Below are 8,969 nucleotides of genomic sequence, written 5' to 3'. Positions count from 1 at the left end.
ATAAGATCTCTTTCAGAGAAAAAAGGTGGTATTAGACAACTAGGAAGAGACTCCATGGCCTTCCAGAACTTCATTATGAACATGGGGCTAGTGGATACTGAAACAATAAATGGAACCTTCACCTGGAACAACAAGAGGGGAGGGGCTTCTCAAGTTGCCTCCAAACTTGATAGATTTATTATCTCAGAGGACCTCCTTCTCACGGGCCCTGCCATGACAGCTTCTATTCTGCCCTTTGGAGGTTCGGACCACTGGCCTATACAGCTGGAAGCCACCTTTATGGGCACACCAAGAAACAGACCTTTCAGGTTTGAAAACGCCTGGCTCTCTCACCCTAAATTCACCAGTAACATTGATAAATGGTGGCGAGAGGATTTGAACATTCAGGGCACTAGAATGTTCATGCTCCAACAGAAACTTAAACACATCAAATCTAGACTTAAAGATTGGAACAAAAAGGAATTTGGGGATATCTTCAAAGCCAAAAGAGAAACTGAGCAAAAGCTCCAAGAAATCAATCAGATCAGCATCACAGATGGATTCACCGAAGAGTGGCAAAAGCTAATTGACTCTTTGCAGGCAGAATGGGAAGATCGATGCTTGCAAGAGGAAATTTTCTGGAGACAGAAATCAAGGATACAGTGGATTAGAGAGGGAGAAAGAAAGACAACATTCTTTCATAGATCCACCATGGCTCACAGGGCACACAACAGAATCACAAAGATAAAAAATTCTCAAGGGATTGAGCTTGTCTCTCACAATGATATGGAATCGGTCCTTGTACAACACTTACTTAACATAGCAAAGGGGCCACTGGAGGATAGATCCAGGTTCACCAACCAATTCACTCAGTATATCCCTCACCTGGTTACCAGAGAGGACAACCACAATATCAACAGACCAATGTCAGAGGAGGAGGTCAGTGAAGTGATTAATGAAATGAAAAATGGAAAAGCACCAGGCCCGAATGGGTTCAATGTAGATTTCTTCAAAGCTTGTTGGGAGACAGTCAAACAGGATATCCTTGAGGTTGTGGAAGACTCAAGAAAATCCAAAAAGGTTCTGAAGGCTCTTAATGCTTCCTTCATAGCTTTGATTCCAAAACAGGAAAATGCCATAACTTCGGATGGTTTTAGACCCATAGCCTTATGTAATGTGGTGTATAAAATTATTTCTAAAGTGATAGCCAATAGAATCATGCCCCTTCTACCACCTCTCATCTCGGAGGAGCGAACAGACTATGTGGAAGGAAGACAAATCCTCAACAAAATCATCCAAGCTCATGAGGTGATACACTCTCTCAAAACCAACAAACAAGCTGGTATGATCATTCAGTTGGACCTAGCGAAAGCCTATGACAAACTAAGTTGGTCTTATATAAGAGCAATTCTAAGAGCCTATAGCTTTGACCAAAATTGGATAATATGGGTTATGGCACTTGTAACCACGACCAGTTTTTCCATACTGCTTAATGGAGCTCCATCAAGAACCTTCACTCCCTCTAGAGGTCTCAGACAGGGAGATCCGCTCTCACCTTTCCTCTTCGTTCTCATGATGGAAGGGCTAGGCAGAGCGATCAAAATGGAAAATGTTGAAGGACGAATACAGGGCATCAAACTCACCTTGGATGGAGCGGCAAATACTCATCAACAATTTGTGGATGACACAATGCTGCAGGGCATACCCACAGTCAAGGAAGCCAAAGCAATCAAAATCATCTTAAATGACTTTGCTATGGCAGCAGGCACAGAGGTAAGCCTCAACAAATCCAAAGTTTTTTTCTTTAACACTAACATTGCTATTCAGAGAAACATCACCAGAATTCTGGGGTTTCAAAGGGAACAACTACCTTCCAAGTATTTAGGCATACCTCTTACTGATAAACCTCTAAGCAAGAAAGTGTGGGAGCCAATAATAATTAAACTTTAGGACAAGGTCAGAAAATGGACATGTAGGTCACTAAATTTGGCAAGGCACCTGGTGCTCACACAGGCGGTCCTGCAGGCAATTCCCATTTTCATGTTCTCAGCTCTTCCTGCTCCTAAGGGTATTAAGCAGCAAATCAGGAGCATACAAAGGGATTTTCTGTGGGGCAGAGGAGAAGAGAAAAAGAAGTGGGCATTAGTAGCCTGGGACAAGATATGTAAGCCCAAAAGCCATGGTGGCTTGGGGCTTCATGACCCTGAAACCCTCAACAGAGTTTCGGGAGCAAAACTTTGGTGGAGGTGGATCAAGGAGTCGATAGCTCCCTGGGCTAAGCTTTGGAAACAAAAATATGCCAAGTATTGGCAGGAGAAGGATCACATCAGAATGTTAGGGCAAATCAGGGGCTCCCATATTTGGAACCTTGCCTGGGAAAATAAAAGTATTGTTCAGCAACATAGTTTCTGGGAAATTCAAGCAAGGAACCTAGCATGATTTTGGGAGGATAACTAGCAATAGGAACCCAATCTATATAAGGATGAATTAGTAGCACTCAAGAGTGACATAGATAGCAAAGGTATACTTATGGTAAAAGACTTCTGGGACCAGGAAAGGAATAATGGGAAATGGAGGAATTGGAAGGATCTAGGCCATAGTGATGAGAGTCCTCTGAAAGCCCAAGCAGAGGCTCTCACCCAGGATCTAGAGCACAGAAGGATTCTGGTATCCTCCTTTCTTGACCAATTAAGATGGGGAAAAAATACCGAAGGTAACTTTAATCTCAAAGAAGCTAAACAGGAAATAACAAGCTTTAACTATATGAATCCTGATCAAGTCTAGAAGAAACTATGGCAGAGCCCCCACTGGATGAAAATAAAGTTATTCATCTGGCTGGTGCATCAAAGGAAAATATTAACTTGGGAGAATCTCCTAAGAAAAGGCTTCGTTGGTCCCTCCAAATGTTACCTTTGTGGCTCACACGAGGAGATGATGGAACACCTTCTCAACCTCTGTCCTTTCACATCCAACATGTGGGACTAGGTGGCCTCTATCTTCAGACAAACAGATAGGGATAGACTCAGCATATCCAACACTTTGAAGAACTGGAGGACAAACTTCTCAGGGAATGAAATCATTAATAAATCCTGGTTTCTGGTTCCAAGCTTTGTTATCTGGAATATTTGGAAAGAAAGCAATAGTCGGATCTTCAAAAACAAAGCAAGCGAGCCCAAACTCTTAATTGACCAAATTCTAAGGTAGCTCAAAGACACTTTAAGAAGCTTGTTGAGGACACTTCCCAAGGATCCTCCTCTGCCCCAAGAGGCGAGTATTCTACTTCACTTGGGTCTCCAGTCCATAAGCCCACAGGGCATGATTAAGGGAGTGAGCCAATTAAAAACAGTTATTAACATTTGGAAGCCTCCTCCTTACGGTTTCTTAAAGGTTAATATAGACAGAGCATCTAAGGGCAACCCAGGGTTAGCTGGCTTTGGGGGTGCTATAAGAGATGATCAGGGTCAGATAAAGAAGATTTTCCATGGCCACTTGGGGAAGGCCACTAATAACATGGCAGAGCTCATGGCACTTGAGCAATGCTTGGAAATCTTGGTGGATTCAAATTCACAGAATGTTATCATTGAAGCAGATTCGGAATTGACCATTAGAGTGGCCAAGAAAATATGCAATGGTACTTCTCCTGATAAAGTGTCGAAGCATTGGAAGCTTTTGCAGGTCTTTCACCGCATCTACTCCCATCTGCAAACTTTAAGAACTGTCAGATTTGTCCATGTGAAAAGGAAAGCTAACATGTTAGCGGATCATTTGGCGAATGAAGGAGTCACTAATATGGATAGGGATTCTCGGTATGTCTAGGATTTGTTACCCCTAGGAAAACTATTGGAGGATTGTCTCTGTCAAGCGAACAAAGATATGGAGCTATGGATTAACAGGATGGACCTAAATGATGCAGGAGACAGGCGGGAGGACAGGGAACCCTAAATCAGCTGCCCAGTTTGGCACTGGCTACAATCCAAAGCTTAGCATTCCTTCGGAGGTGTGGCGAAAGGATCGACTCGGGGAGCACCACAGGTTTGGTCATTAAGTTTCATTTCGCTTTGATGGGGTTTGGCAGAGGGTCTGGGAGGATGGCTCATGAATCGTCCAATGGACTTGATTATCGGCTATCGCTTGGTGACAAAACGAGCAAGATATTCCGCGAGGCAATCGTTTCTAAAACCACTTGTGGTTTATCAAACGAGGTCCAAGTGGTATCTGGTTTTTTAAGGAAATCCCCCAATTCCACTCTTCGTACGACACATAGCAGTGAGGAGGTGAGAGTAAATCACTCTTATCGGGTGGTTATTCCTCGCTCTATTTATCCACCCGATATCTACAAAGACCATTGGATCTACGTCAGGTGATCAACGGTGTAGATGCATTCGGGCAAGTTGGTTTGGCGTTGCGGACCTGAAAAAGTTTAGAGAGCTGGCCTAAAGTTTTCTTCGGGTCTGTAAGAGAGATTTAAGTGTGGTTTGATGTTGGCCCATTTTCAGCATGTGGTCTTTTGATTACTTTTTGTCCAAAGTGTTTGGCTGGAACTCCCCAGTTCTCTTGTTCGGGCTTCTCATGGATTGGGTATGTGGTTCGAATTTTGCCTACCCTGTTGCCTATTGAACTCTCACAGAGCGGGCGTGACTTCATGTAAATTATGTATTATTGGATAGATTAATAGAAGGTCCCACTCTTACTTGACCAAAAAAAAAAGTCTTTGGTGAACAAATTGTTCCTGTGAAAAAGGTTGTATAACCTGAGGACGAAGGATGGAGACTTAGTGAAAGGGCATCTAAATGCCTTTAATATTGTGGCAAGTTAGTTGTTATATGTTAATATTAAAATTTCATATGAATATAAGTACATCAGTATGTTTTTTTCTCTACAAGACAGGTGGGATAGTTTTGTTGTTGTTATAGGTAGTGATACAACTAACTTGAACTTTGATGAAATAGTCTCATCCTTTTTTTCAAAGGAGATGAGATGGAAAAATATGGAGATTCAGAATAGATGCTTTATCTGTAAGAGGACGTTCCTAAAAAGAACTATAAATAAGTCCTTAAGTGGGAGATCTAAATCTAGAGGGGGATCTAACTCTCCAGGAAAATATGTAAAGGTATGTTGGAAATGCGGAAAAGAAGGGCGCTACAAAAAGGATTGTAAATCTAAAACTCCTAAGAAAGCAAAGGGATTTGATGATGCTCCTTCTGTAAAGGAAAACATTACCTCAAATGAAGGTGGGGATGTGCACTTGGCTTCTTCTTCAAAGACACATGTAGATCATGAGGCATTGTTGATTAACTCAAGTGTATCCTTTCACTTCACTCCCCATAAGGAGTGGTTCTACGAGTACAGGAAATATGATGATTGTGATGTCTTCCTAGGAGATGATAGGAAGGCTAGAATCATAGGACGTGAAAAATTAAAGCTAAAGTTGTAAGGTGGAATGATTAGAACACTTCCTAATGTTACGCATATTCCTGCGTTGGCTAGAAATATAATTTTTGTAAGAAATATGGATGATGCATGTGTAAAAACAATGTTTGAGAAAGATACCTGCAAGATGGTTCAAGGAACATTGGTATTGATGCGAGGAGCTCAGATTGGAACTCTATATAAAATTATAAGTAACATTGTTATAGATGGGTGCTACAGTTCTATGGTTCCTGAAAGTGGAGCAGAAAATCTAGCAGTCTCTAGAGAAAAGAATATGTTGTGGCATCAAAGACTCTGACATATTGGAGAGAAGGGCCTTCAAATACTACATGGTAATGGTATGGTATAAGGTATGTCTAATTGTTCTCTTGATTTCAATTTATGTGAACATTGTGTATATGGGAAGTAGAATCGGGTGAGTTTCCCCTCTGGTGCTAAAAGGGCGAAAGGGATATTGGAGCTTGTGCACAGTGATGTGTTTGGACCTTTGTTGGTTCCATCATTGGGTAAATTTATGTACTGTCTCATTTATAGATGACTTCTCGAGGAATAGATGGATATATTTCCTCCGGAGGAAATCAGAAGTCTTTGATAGGTTTAAAGAACTTAAGGCTCTAGTGGAAAATTAGATAGAGAAGAAGATTAAGGCGTTAAGGACATGCAATGGTGGAGAGTTTTACAAGAAGGAATTTGAAGATTTCTGTAAGAAGTGTGGTATAGCATGGCAGAAGACTACTCCATACACACCTCAGAAAAATGGAGTCGTAGAAAGAATGAACATGACATTGATGGAAAAGGCAAGAAGCATGCTTAGTGGTATTGGGTTAGGACAAGAATTATGGGAAGAGGCAGTGGATACTGCATGTCACCAATTTAACAATTCACCTTTATCAATGTTGGAGGATAAGACTCCACATGAGGTATGGACTGGTAAGAAACCCTCTCTCGCACATCTTAGGGTATTTGGCTATGATGCATATGTACATGTTCCAAAGGAGAAAAGAACCAAGTTGGATAGTAAATATGAAAGGTGCATCTTTATTGGTTATAAGGATGGTTTAAAATGTTATAAGATTTTGAACCCAAAAAGAAGGAAGGTTGTGTACAACCGAGATGTGGTGTTTAGAGAGGTGAAATATGTTATTAAACATGAATTCCTACCAAAGGAACCTAAGAAGATAGAGTTTGAACTGAAGGAAGAAGAATCAGACTCTACAGTAGAACAAGAATCAGAAGAGGAAGAGCCACACACTCTAGTTTTGAGGACTAGTTCGAGAGAGAAGGAATCCAGAGAGGTATAGTCCATTTTCTTTCTATTCAAAATTTTATTTATCTATTACTTATGATGATCCCAGAATTGTCAGAGAAGCAGAGGATTAAGAGGATGGTAAACTCTCGAAGGAGGTCATGGTTGAAGAAATGACATCTTTAGACAAAAATGAGGCTTGGAATTTGGTGGAGTTTTCGGCCGGAAGGAAACCCATTGGCAACAAATGGGTGTTTAAGAAATAGATGAATTCAGAAGGCAAGGTGGAGAAATACAAATCTTGGTTGGTGATCAGGGGCTCAAAATTTGCCAAAAATTCAAAGTTGTAAAAATGGTGTGGAACCTGAACGACTGTGTAGATCTCGTCATCCTGAATCTGGCGCAACTCATTTTGCGCAAAGCGAACACTGTATGCTCCTAGAAACCGATCTGTTCACTTTGTCAAATAAGTAAAAATTTTGTAGGTGGCTGACAGGGATGTTGACTAGGCATCTGTACTGCATAAGTGGTAAGGGGAATATTCTTGGAATATTTTGTTTAGTTGGATTCATCTGATTGGACCACGTGTTTTTATTCTGGCCAATCAGGAGGTGACATGTGGCTAAGCCGAAGGTCGCCATGCGTCCTCCTAAAGGCACTTTAAAAATTTTAATGGAAAGACAGATCGGAGGCTGGGCTTGACCCCGCGACCTCCCACAGCACAGTGCACCGAGTTTCCAATCTGCCTACACATTGTCACTTAACATGTATGGTTGCAGGTTTTGTTTAACATGTATTGCCGCCAAGGTTGGGGGGTCAGGGAGACTTAACCACCCCCCATGTGAACGCGCAGCTAGCAGTTATTGTGACCACCAATGCTGACTGCAACTGTCACTGCCACCACCTAAACCGCCAACAGCTCCGTCCATGTGGACACTTGCAAATGTTTGTTGTGACCACCAAGGTCATCGTCACCATCACCGCCTAACCGCCGAACCAAGCCCCCATGTGATCACCATAACCGCCAAGTGTTAGAATTTGTTGTGACCGTTGACAGTCATCGCCACCGGCTCCCATGTGAACGCATCAAGCTTAACCACTAACGCTTACGTGACCATCGGAGAGAGGGGAGCCAGCGCCTGGGGCTAGCACTTGGGCGCATGGTCCCCATATGACCCAGATTTTGGTTCTAAGGCCTTGGCGAAAAAATTAATGGTCCTACAAATCTGCCTGAAATCTAGGGAATTGTTTGTTCCGTTAGCGGAAAATGGGACAAATTTGTAGGATGATGCCAGATTTTGTGCAAATATTAGAGCGAATAGTGGAAAAACTAGGAGAGGTCATAACTTCTCCAGTTTTCGACCAAACTGGATGCAAAAAGAGGTTAGGTAGCCATTTTTGGATATTTTGGACTCATTGGAGTAGGTTTCAAGTAACAAAACTAACTAAAAATTAAAAGTGATTAAAACAAACTAAAGTAATAACTAAACCACATTTTCATGAGACCTTATAATCTAATTAAAATTTTGATAAAAATTTATACATATATGAACTTATATTATTAACTTGACAGTGATACTATCTCGAAAAACTCAATCATACCAGAGGTTGTTATTTCCTTAATGTAACTAAAAGCCTATTTCTTTCATGTCAATCATGATGCCAAGTGCTTTTATCAAGACTCTGAGATAAAGGATGAGGTCGTTCTTATGGGGTCTCTTGTACTCTTGTTGTCACTGCAAATTCATTCACTCGTAAATTACAAAGTAATTTGTATGTCTACAATACCAGAGAAGTTGAAGCACAGATCTAAGTTTTGCAGTGACCTAACTCTTGGATGCTCAACATCCTTTTGGAATGTCGTATATGAATATTTGTGATTTCCAACTTTCACCGTAACAAATGTTTCTTCAATGCTTTTCGAGAGCATCGCAGCCTTTTTCAATTAAAAATTAGATGACACGGTAAGGTACTCTACAATACAACCATGTATCATTTGACTCTGAGCCACTCAACATGTGTTTCTCCTGCTATGGCAAGGTTATGTTTTTCTTAATAAAATATTTTGTGTTATATGAATCTTTGTGATTTCCAGCTTTCACCATATGTTATGTTTGATTGCGATGGTTTTTAATAGCATCCAACCATTTTCTATTAAAAATCATATCCATACGTAAGGTATTCTGCAATACTCATATGTATTGACAAAACATCAATTATATTTGACTCTCAGTCAGTCAGCAAGTGTTATCGATTCAATACTCTATTTGTTCTCAGTTTTCCCCCTTTCTTGTATTTTTAAAACATCACTCAT

The sequence above is a fragment of the Pinus tabuliformis genome, chromosome 3_2 (assembly GCF_031772625.1).
Source record: "Pinus tabuliformis cultivar Carrire ecotype Pingquan chromosome 3_2, CPIR1, whole genome shotgun sequence".
Classification (NCBI taxonomy): Eukaryota; Viridiplantae; Streptophyta; class Pinopsida; order Pinales; family Pinaceae; genus Pinus; species Pinus tabuliformis.
The sequence above is the reverse complement of the archived record's forward strand: the minus strand, read 5'-3'. Positions refer to the sequence as shown.